General features: G+C 37.0%; 1 protein-coding gene across 6 annotated transcripts in view; it reads left to right on the plus strand.

The window, feature by feature from the left end:
• Positions 1-1,027: 1,027 nt before the first annotated feature.
• RASSF7 (Ras association domain family member 7) overlaps positions 1,028-12,007 on the plus strand; it is a 55,972-nt gene continuing 44,992 nt past the window's right edge. For 5 of the 6 annotated variants that reach the window (XM_063437599.1, XM_063437602.1, XM_063437603.1 and 2 more), the window contains exon 1: positions 2,810-2,971. The gene's annotated coding sequence lies outside the window, so the exon portion shown is untranslated. Of the gene's footprint in view, positions 1,117-2,809; positions 2,972-12,007 lie in introns of those variants that run through there. The other variant, XM_063437600.1, reaches the window with a different exon arrangement.

The following is a 12,007-nucleotide window of genomic DNA, read 5'->3' on the forward strand; positions in this document are numbered from 1 at the left end:
ATGATTTCCAGTGATTGATTGTTCAGTTTTATTGATTATGTACTGACAGCATGATTTTTTGCCTATGCGCCAGCTGATAGATGTTTTTTACAAGGCGCTATCAGTTTGAATGTTTGAACAACAACTGACAATGTTATTTACTATAGTGAGAATACATAGCTGACTTGGAGAGGGTTTTTTTTAAACATTCAATTTAACCTTGAATCTGAAATTTACATTGAATTTACCTTTAATTCTTGATTTAGAGAAAACCATATTAATCTCTTGACCATTTGTGCTGATGTGGAGTATTAACTAAAGTGGCCAAAGCCACTGATTATAAATGGTGCTACCTATAAGATTGTGAGAAGCAATTATACATGGAAACCTTAGGAGTCATATGTAGTGAATGTAAACAGCAATGAGCCATTGGGAGACATTTAATTAAGCAGTTGGAGGAATTATAGGGAACATTTATAAGATGTGATACGGGCAGCTAGAATGGGTTACAAAGATCAATTATACCGAGCTATGGTCATTTTAGAGAGAACCTATACAACAGGTGGAGTTCTAGAGACTTTTTTATATTCTGAGTTTAAAAGGAATTATTAGAGTGCGTCACTGGAACAATTTTAAAGAGTGATCACAGGAAGCAGTGCATGTATAAAAAACGTATTACAAGCATTTATAGGCAATATGCTTACTAATATAAAAGATTAATCACATGATTACTCATTGTATTCTTTGCCAGCACTGTGTGATGAGAAGTTTGGTTTGTGGAGTTAGACCTTTACCCTACCTCCCTTTCACATTGCTCCCCCCCCCCCCCATTCTCTAGCCTGCACAATTTGTCACACACATCCACATTCATCACCAGACTCATACTCCCCCATACACAAACTCACAAAGTCTGCGATTGGCTGCAAGCTTCTTTTTAAATCCTGGGTGTCCCTGGCAACCACAAGTCCCCTTGTCCTGAGCTATGCCCACCCAACAGGGTGTGAGTAACAAGTGGGACACAGACAGGCAACAGTGAAACTTATCACAATTCTACACAGAACCCTGTGACTGGCCTTATTTTTGCTGATCCACCCCCATGTGAAGATCATACAGAAAGTATATTCTGCTTGTGACCAGGTGAGGGGAGGGGTGATCAAATGAAATAACATTTTCTTTAAGAGTTATTTTAAAAATACTATACTCTAGTTAACTTCACTGCAGTGATATCATTAACTTTGTGACCAGGCAATACATATGTGCTAACTCTCAGAAAAGCATGAATATCAAGTGGATCTCAATTTCCAGGGCAAAATAACTGACTTGTGAAAAATATAAAGCAATATATAAAAAATATAAAACAATATTAAACAACATATATGTTTGGTTTTTTTAAAGGAATAATGCAATGTTTTTTTTCCATCATGTATTGTTGTATATGTTCATGTGTTTATAAATAAAGCTATTTTGTAATATATATTCATATATGTAACAGAGTTAGGGCCTTTTACATTCAGCTATTTGGGAATAAGATTGCCAATTCCTTTGTCAAGTCTCCACAGCTCCACAGACCTTAGTGAACATTCACACTTGCAGTCAATTGGTTAAAGTTAGCAAAGATTTAATATCAGCGTTGGGACAGAATTAGCATCTAGTTATTGTAGTAAATGGAAATGGCACAGATCCTATTTGTTTTGTTTTTTTCTCGATAATTTTTATTTTTAAGGCATAATTTCTTTACATGAAGGAGATTATTCATCAAAAGCTATTTTAAAACCAAAACTGGGGCATTTAAAATAAACAAAATATACACTGCTGTATTCAGTAAAATGTAGATAGAACGTATACCTGGAGAATACATTTTTTTCTAATGATTCTTGATTTAAATGGCAATCTGGTCGCTTTAGTCTACTTGAATCTGTATTCAGTAAATTATTTTACATGTACACAAGATCTGCGTTTATATCGGTCGGGGGTATTACTCTGAATGTTAAGCAAAAACAGTTTTAGCCTGTATCTCATATCCCACGTTACACCTGTGTGTCAGTACTGTGTGGGTGGATACAGTGTCCTTGTCACTGAGTTACTCATTGTAAGCACTGTGACCTTACAAACCAGTTGTAGTGGAATGTTTTTATACAAACTCTTAAAGGTGCACTGTAAGGGAGAACGAATCAAACAATGCACTCATTGTTGTTATAAGGAAATTAAATAAATGACTTCTGAAGGATCTACTCATGTTTCAAGGAAGAATATTTCATAATTTAACCCTTTCAATGTCAGAAAACATAAGGCTTAAATGCAAATATCATTTCTGTACATATATTCAAGAAAACGCTAAAGATGCACAAATTGAGCAATTATCATTATATATTTTTATACACTGGCTGAAGCTCAGTTATTGTTTGTGAATTATAGAAAATAGTCAAACACACCAGCTTAAGTGAAAAAGAAAATATTGTTTAAAAAAAAAAAAGTTTAATAAAGTAAATGTAAAAATAAGGCATACATTTTGTTTAATGAAGGAAGGCTGCAGTGTTGAGATTTTAAAATATTAGAGTATTATACCTTTATTTCCTGGTTTATTTCTTAGAGCAATAAACTATTAGACAGCACTGTGTTATAACCGGGCACGATGGGGTTAAACACACCTATGCGCTCTCCTGAGCATTACATCATCTCCCTGTTGACACCTGACCCCGCCCACACCTGCATTCTGAGCTGGTGGAGCTTCTGATAGGTGACGAGGGCAGAGGGCGGGGAGACAGAACCCAGGGGATGGCCAATCAGGATGGGTTGATGTGCTGCAGGTTGTTCCTGACTCTCATTCCAGGATAGTTCAGGGTGGGGGAAGTATCAGCTGATCAGGGCTGCCAGGCTAAGGTGCAGGGCTGACATTCACACTGGATGTGGGCTGCTCTTTCAGGTATTCTCAGGGTTCCAAGCAGACAGCCAGGATTCTGAGGACACCCAGAAGTCCATTTAACCCCCACAGGTAAGACAACTTCATGTACTATCAGCATGATACATAATAATCCTTACATCATGGAGGGAGGCAGGCCAGTCCTCAATAGCTGCTGTGGGTAGTTTTGTCTATTTGTTGTTTTTGTGAGATTTTTCTTTTTACTGTCATAATAATCTAATTTCATTAGGCTGCTATATGAGACAATATAGTTATTACTGTACAACTTCCAGTTGCCATGTTGTTAAAACACATAGTGACAGCCTTTAGCAGACACTGATAACACTGTGATCCTTGAATTGCTTTGTAGTTTCTAGAAACAGATGGTTAAAGTCACAGTGTCTAATAGTTGTAATAGACTTTTATGCTCGTTTTCTATCTTTGGGAGTTTGTTATTAATAATCACCATTTTTGCCTGAAAACTTGCCTCTTTTTTTAATGCTATTTTTCACTTTTATTTATATATATATATATATATATATATATATATATATATATATATATATATTAATGCATACTGTAACACATGTTAAACATATGGAGGAATGACAGATCAGAAATAACTTTGTTTTAACAAAAGAAAACTGGGTCTCTGCTGTGGATTGTTGGGAATATTGAACATTGTAGTTTAAAGAAAGGTTAGGGAATGTCTTTTTAAATACATTGTGTAAAAAAAAAAATCAATATTCTATGTTTTTAGTGTTTTTAAACAAAAACGTTTGCAATAGATTAACCCTATACTTTTATCCTGCATTTGAAACATGGCATTTATGGTACAGGTGGCCAAGAGCTAGACCCCAGCTGTTGAACTCCCATGATTCTTTGCCAGCATAAAGGCCTGGTTGAGATACTGTGTGGCTTTATTCACTAAACACAGATGAGATCAAGGTTTGGGTTTTTTGTTTGTTTGTTTTCACTACAGATCTGTGTTTTAGTAAATAAACCCCTAAATGACGCTCTGGTTCCACTGGCAATCGTCACTAGACTACAAAAATCCTAGTGACAACATATAACATAGTAGGGATATCTGAAATAATAGAATATAGGTGACTATCACCTTACTAGTTTAAATACCAGTAAAACTCATTGTGTTCTACCTTCTTATAGGGGGTACCAGTTGTGGTGTTTGTAGATGTTAATGTGACTTTATTTTTTTTTTTTTCTTTGTGTTGTGAAATCCATAGAATACAGTATTCTGTTTTATTTTAATGTACCATGCCATGGTAACTGCACAGATTTTCAGATACATTTGATATGGCATAACACAACTATAGTCCCTGTTCAATACTCAAGGCTTCTGTTATTTGTAGAGTTAACCTTGCATACATCCAGTGTAGACAAACTGAGAATTATTACACTGGGTAATTCTGACAGTTGTGTATTTCACATCAGGTATATTATTATTATTATTATTATTATTATTATTATTATTATTATTATTATTATTATTATTTATATATATATAATTTTAATAGTATTTTATTAGAAAAGTATCAAATACAATCATAGTACATGCTTCAATTTTCACACTGACATATAATGTTCTAACAAACATCATACATCCAACTTGCTCGAGACTTGACATGGTTAATATTTCGCTAGACTTATTTCCTATGTATTTCTTGGTTATTTTCCTGTGTTTTTACTGCTTATCCTGCTTTTACTGTCAGAGTTTAAATCTATCTATATATTCTAACCCGTTTGTGTACATCTCGTTGTTCTGTCTGGCTTTTGCACTTAGCCATTCATATCCTTTTTCCATCTTCATTTGATATTTGACCTGTTGTATGAATTCTTGTATACTAGGTACAATTTGTTGTTTCCATTTTCTGGCTATAACCGCCTACATCATCAGGTATATTATAAGGCAAGTTCACTATGGGTTGTTTGTTGTTTTGTTTGTTTGTTTGTTTTTGTTTGTTTTGTTTAGTTTTCTTTTGCATTTGTGTTTTATAGAAAATTCAGGTGTTCACCCATTATGCATTAGCTGATTTAAAAACCCACTTAAATGCCATCAGTAACAGGGTATTAGGTGTCTTCAAACTGTAAATAAATGTTTTGAAAGTGAGTCCTGAAAATTCAATAGGAGAAACTGCTTCCCTTGCATCTAACCTAAATAAAAAGAAAACCAGAACTCTCTTGATTTTCTACACATGGAATGCAAGCTAGTACTCAAGCCTAGTTTGCAAGTCTAGTTCTGTCCCCAGCTGACCCACAGTAGTCACACTGACTGAGAAACATACATAATAACCAATGAATTAATTTAATGAATTACTTAATCATCTTCCATTTCTACCCCTGACCACAGGCTCTTTTAATTGAATAAAAGGAGTTGGCCATGTTTATGTGCAATCATTGTTCTGATTGATCTACTGTCAGTAAACATTGTCACATGTGCTCCTTAACTGGATATTCTGCTTGTCTGTGAGAGCATGGAGTGCATTACAGGATAATACACCCAGCATAATTGTGGGGCCCATACAGCTTGCTGGGGACCAGTGCAGTCACGTCCCATATATAATAATCCTCCTGTGCAGTGTCATAATTAATTTAAATGCGTCTTGTACCTCTGTCCTGTGGAAAACTACCTGTAGCAGTGATGGCTTGTTTAGGCCACGGAGTTACCTCTTTTTAGATGGTCTGATGAAACGTTGGTTCATAGATGACCTTTCGTAGCAACATGCAACTGTAAAGAGGCATTCTGTTGGTTTCCATCAGAATTTTTCCTAATTTTAACACACACTTTTTTGCCTTATTGTGAAGACTCTGTTCAGTTGGCACTGTTAACTAATTTGCAGCATACATGTATCATGTGTGATTTATGAGTAATAATATAGGAGCAAGATGGGTAAACTCTCTGTTCAGAATGATCCAAGGATAAATCTGACAGGCATTCTGGGGTCAAAGGCATTCTCCTGCTAGTTAAAGGGCATGTGTTAGCCTAGTTTGTTGGTTTCACCTGTGCATGCTAAAACACATTTGCCTGCTGTAGAAAGTGATAATTTTGATTATATATATTTTTTTCTGCATGTTATCAGTGGTGCCTGTAAATCCTGGTAGCAGCATTTTCTCTTTTTGCAAACTATATAAAACTATAGCTAAAATATATTGAGTGGATTTGCCCCTAGACAGAAACTCATCTTTTCACGTAAAATCAAATGTAAAAAAATCAGAATTTTAAGCAAATTTGCAATTATCGTATATACTAAAAGCAAATATGGTTGAAGTGTGGTTATTGTAGCTGAGCACATCTCTTTGGGTATTATTGTGTGTCTGCTTTTATATCTGTAATTCTCACAGTTATCAGACACTGCATTTTAAATGCATTCACTCTGAACAAATCTGATAGAAGGCAAAATAAATTCAACTACCGGTACTTGTGGATCGTGGACATTTTGGTTGGACTGATATTGGCAGGAAGACAATTGACAATTCTGCTTAGTTATCATTAGTATCTGAGCGTTCAGTTGAATATTTTTATCATTCTGTTCCGAATACTGGATATTAATTTGCATCTGAACAGGCAGAATATTTAATCCATATTATCTCTAATTCAGTGACTATACTGCAAAATCCAGGTATTTTATATCTTCAGATATAATGCCCCGGATAGTCTGATTATTTTGCTATATGTGAGCGTGACTCTGACTTTAGGACATAATCTTGCAAGTGTGTAATTCCAGTTTGACTGCTTTTAACAAGAAAAATTGCAAAAACATAAATTAAATTTGATCTGAATACTTATTAAAATCCCAATTATTCAAAAACGTATTAATAACTCTGTTAGTTAGGCGGTGGTAGGCAAGGCAACCTTTTCAACACAACTTCTTTAGATCACAACTCACATGACTCTCTCTAAACTAGCCAAGAACCCATGCGTGCCAGAAGTTTCACATCTTGGACTACAGGTTAAATGAATATTGTTGCAGTCAGCAGTGCGTTCAATGCATATTCAATTCCCTAATCAGCATATGGTTCTTTAGAAGCAATTTTACATGTAAGGTTTTTAATGGTGGTTTTAGCATAATTCAGCTCTTTGTGCATGTTGCTGTTCAGCAGCCTGCTGGACGAACAATCCATTTATCCAAGTTTTGAATCACAACAACAGTGGGGCTAGCAGAGCTAGGCACAGCTTAAGATTCCAAGCATTCTTTAACAAGGTATCTGTCCTGCTTCTAAGGCCGCACTGCCAACCTCCTACACAATTCACTCCGCCATGTGTTTGCTTGTGTTTTCATCCAATAACTGTTACTATGTTAGAGGCCTTGCCATCTCTTTATGATCAGGGCTGAAGAGCATAAACGGAGGTCCATACTGATGCAATATATGAAGGCATTCCACAAAGAGGTCATATGGTAGAGGTCTAGAAGATGTTGTGCCCGCAGGAGTAGGCAGCTTTGTGCTATCACATCTATGGGTCTTTGCCTTGTTGCTTACCATATGCTGCCAGAAAGTGTTTGAAAGAAAAATAGAACAAAGAGAGAGTCCTTGATATGTTTTGTAACCTAAGATTTTAATTGGTGACAGAGACTTGGAAAATGTAAAGGACTACTGTGGTTTTTACATTTAATAATTTTAATCTTGGAGCAGATATTTATTTATAAACTATTTTACCATGAAGGATACATTGTGAATTTTCTCATTTTTTTTTTTACAAGTTGTCCTGGAATTTGGGGCTTTATCATTATGGGGTTTCCTGTCATTCTGTAACAATGCACTGGATTCTCTAAATTTAAGTGTTTTGCATTTATAATTTAATGGCGTAGAGGCATAAATACTGCCTTCGGGGATTTTTATTGTCCAACAGGTTTCTGCTTTGTAGCTAAAACTTAGACTAAATATATATAGTTTAGTATTGCTGATGCAAGTGTGTAGAGCACATAAATTGTGTTTTGTTTCTCCCCCTCCTAAAATGTCATGTATCTCCAAAAAGTTTCATAAAACTACCTTGCAATGAAACATTGTAAGTGTAAATTCCTCAATGTAGAACTGTTGAAAATGGGGGGTTTAAAATAAACAGGGCTTACAATTTCAAGTCCTACTCTACTAGCCAGACCTTAAAATTTAGTTGCCAATGCAAGCCTGGAGAATACATGGCAGGCTCACCACGGGTAAGTTATTACTCGCTAGGGCCACATTTTTACATATATAATTAATATTATAATGTAGTGTGTGTGTGTGTTTTTAATGTAACAAAGGGAATGCTGCAGCTATTGTTGCATATTGGCTTGCTGTGTAACATGGGAGATGTAGTCTATAACCAGTGCAGTGCTGAAAATATTGTCAACACAAAGGGTTCAAAGGGGGGGGAAGCAAAATAGGGGAAACCAGCTCCTGCACTTTTATTTTGGAATAAATTCCAAAATTTGTAACTCATGGGATAGGCCAAACAAGTTGGCATGCTAATAGGGATTGTGTGAGACAAGTGTATTTTATTTACTCATAAACATATAACATGTGTACGCTTGTGGCTTATATTGGCAGTAAAGTGGCTAATAATGTTACTCTCTTCTGTGCTCTCTCATCCGTTTTGTTCCTTTCCTCGTCACACCTGCAGATCAAAGCAATGACTCTCTTTATAGAGATGGTCTTTCATCAGGATCCGGTCTGATGCGTTGAACTAAAGTTTCTAAGCACAGGTGCACCTCAGGCATCTAAAAAGAATATATCTACCAGGCAGGAGAAACTACCCAGCCAGAAAATACAACTTCTTGGTCATCCATTTTTATTTCTTTTTACAGACAATTGTTTGTGTGTGTGTGAGAGCGAAAACTACTTGTTTTTGTTTCTAGCATTTGCAACATTGATTCCCCACAATGCTTTTTCTCCTATTCCTGTGTGAGTGCGTGTGCGTGTGTGTTCTGTATGTATATCTCTGTCTCTCATACATGAAGTGACAAAAATACAGGAGACTAAGAGCATTGAGGATCTTTTACAGAAATCAATTTGTTTATTTACAAAAGCGCACAAAGGGAATACAACAGTAATTCACAAGCAATAAGATTGAAGTCCAGCCTGTTTTCTTGAGATAACAGAACACTTTGTTGTACGGCTCAAAACTGCAGATTTATGACGTGTGTGTGTGTGTGTGTGTGTGTGTGTGTGTGTACACCTACTTACTACGAAGGGCAAAGTACTTTTGCTTTTGCATGTTGAAATAATGTGAGGTTGCTGTTGGTGATGGCTTGTTGTTTAAGTTGTCCATGGTTTGTTTAGAGATTTACTACAGTTTATTTAGGGACCAGTAGCCAGCCAGGATTTTGCTCTTTTTCCAGATGGGGTTTAATTAGAAATCTCTGTGAATTATGGACTGTTGAGAACAGATGCATGGCATTGTCCTCGTGAACAGTAAACTATCTGCCAGCTCTTTAAACATTGAGATTATGGGCCACTTTGGCTGAATTGTAACTCACATCATGGAGACTAAAAGAGTGGTCCTGTATTGTAGAGGAGCAGCTTTGTAAGCACTGCAGGGTCTAATGGATAATTCAAACGTTATTTTCAATCTAATAACTGCTTCTGGTATCCCAAAAAAACAGAAAAACGAACCTTGTTAAGTAGCAAATGTAAACTTAAAATCTATGTATTCATAGGTGTGCGCAGCCTTTTGCATAAGGGTGTGCACCCTAAAGCACAAACACACATGCAGCGTGTGTGTGTGTGTGTGGGTGCTGGTAGTGTGCGCTGTGTGTGTGTGAGAATTTGTTTTTGGAAGGATTGTGTGTGGGGGTAGGGGGACAGATTAGGAAATAGCCCCCCCTCCCTTCTTACCTTTTGCCTGGGAGTGGGACTCCTCCTGCCATCCCTGATCCCTGGTGGTCCTAGTGTGAGTGAACTCTAGCCTGCAGCAACGCTCCGACCTCGTGAGAGGAACCCAGTGGAGCTGGCAAGAGCTCCCCGGGTCCTCTCCTGCCTCACTCCCTGCCTGTGGACCGGTGAGGGAGATCTTTGATCCCTCACTGGCCCATGGAGGCGCGGGGATTAGGGTGAGCCCAGGCACACCCGGCACACCCCTATGTATATATCATAAACCATATAAGTCTTAAAGGACCACTTAAGTCACCCAGCTCACTTAATCTCAATGTAGTGATCTATGTGCAATAGTCCTGTCATTTAAAGGACCACTTCAGCTCAATGAAGTGGTTTGGGTGCCAGGTCCATTTAGGATTAACCCTGCCTGCTGTAAACATAGCAGTTTCTCTGAAACTGCTATATTTACTTTAGGGGTAAACCAGCCTCTATTGGCTGTCTAATTGACAGCCGCTAGAGGCGCTTCCGAGCTTTTCACTGTGATTTTGCACAGTGAGAAGACGCCAGCATCCATAGGAAAGTATTGAGAATGCTTTTCTATGGACTGGCTGAATGCGTGCGGCTCTTGCCGCAGATGCGCATTCAGCTGATGACATCAGAAGAGGGAGGAGAGTCCCCAGAGCCGAGGGAGCCCGGCGCTGGAGAAAGCTGAGTGTTTAACCCCCTTCAGCCCGGCGTGAGTGGGACCCTGAGGGTGGGGGCACCCTCGGGGCACTATAGTGCCAGGAAAACGAGTTTGTTTTCCTGGCACTATAGTGGTCCTTTAAGCAAACTCTCTATAGTCTGTGTTCCAAAAGATCATAGCAAAGTTTTGGATTCCATGCTTTCCTGTGAGATGCACGGCACTCACCGCACATGTGCATCCAGTCCCTAATTCTCCTGAGGAACATTGAATCAGACTATCGACTGAGCAGACCATGCCTCCTTCATGATCGTGGAGAGGTGATCAGCACCGAGAAAGTCTTGTCACTAGAAAAGGTGTGTAAAAAGCTGTATTTTCTCACTTGTTTTTGTCTTTGTTTTTTTTTTCTCCTGCACTATAGCGTTATGAATATAGGTTTGTATTCCTAATGCTATAGTTTAAGTTTAAACCATGTAGAATACCTTAAAGACTGCATTGTCTCAAAACCTTACTGACTATATGGAAACTGTATTCTTAAAACTTATGGCCCGTCTCACGTTTAAAAAAAATGTAATAGGGAGATCCTAAAAATTCTATAATCCACAAGGACCGTGATATTCTCAAAGCAAATTGAAGGAACAAGTATCCCATACCATTAGACAAGAATAAATGATGGCTACAAAGTAGTTTTTAAAACTTTTTATTTTATTTTTTTTAAATAAAAATATGGCTACAAAAGTTATTAAAAGAAATAATATAAATGAAGGATAGGGCTGTAAAAAAAAACCAAAAAAACGGGGTTTACATGGTTTTAAAAGGTTGTACCCCTCTAAGTGTTTTGTACTTCACAACAACAATTTTGTTTGAGCAGGATCTTTTTTGCCACACGATATATTTAAATTTTAATTACTTGTGTGTTTTGGTGTAACATCTGCACAGCTCTGTGTATATGTCAGGACTTAATAAATATAGCTGTCACTTCTCCAAGGCCAATTTCTGTGAAATTAATTTTCCCCGTGTAAATCGCTCTTAAACTGTTGTATTTCTGAGTGTGTTTGTGTTATTCCTCAGCGCATTAATGATTAACAGACTTTCAGAATGTGGTTTCACTCGCTGTGTGTGTGTGGATGTTGAGGAGGGGTTTGGGCCCAATTCCATTGGCCTCAAAACTCTGTCCCTTATCAGTATGGCCACAGTGTAGAAGAGTCCATTCTTTTAAGGTGAGATCAGAAGTTGAGCCTTCAGACCTGTGGTTGCATTTAAAGGAAAAAGAACATTTTAATGGCCCTCAATTATCAGTTTAACTACACATGATTAAAAGTGTGTGTTTGTAAATATTATTATTTATATAGTGCCAGCAAATTCCATAGCGCTGTACAATGGGTGTGTGTGTGTGTGTGTGTATATGTGTGTGTGTATATGTATATATGTATATATATATATATATATATATATATATATATATATATATATATTATGTGTGTATGTATGATAATTTATAAAGGGTCCCCTCACAGGACTTGAAACTTTACTTTTATTTTATTTTTTCCTATGGTGATTTTTAATCAAAAAGGCAAAGAGCAAGACATTTTGATTAAGAATGGTGTGTGTTTTTCAGTTTACATCCAGGTGGAATA

The sequence above is a fragment of the Pelobates fuscus genome, chromosome 12 (assembly GCF_036172605.1).
Source record: "Pelobates fuscus isolate aPelFus1 chromosome 12, aPelFus1.pri, whole genome shotgun sequence".
NCBI classification, from domain to species: domain Eukaryota; kingdom Metazoa; phylum Chordata; class Amphibia; order Anura; family Pelobatidae; genus Pelobates; species Pelobates fuscus.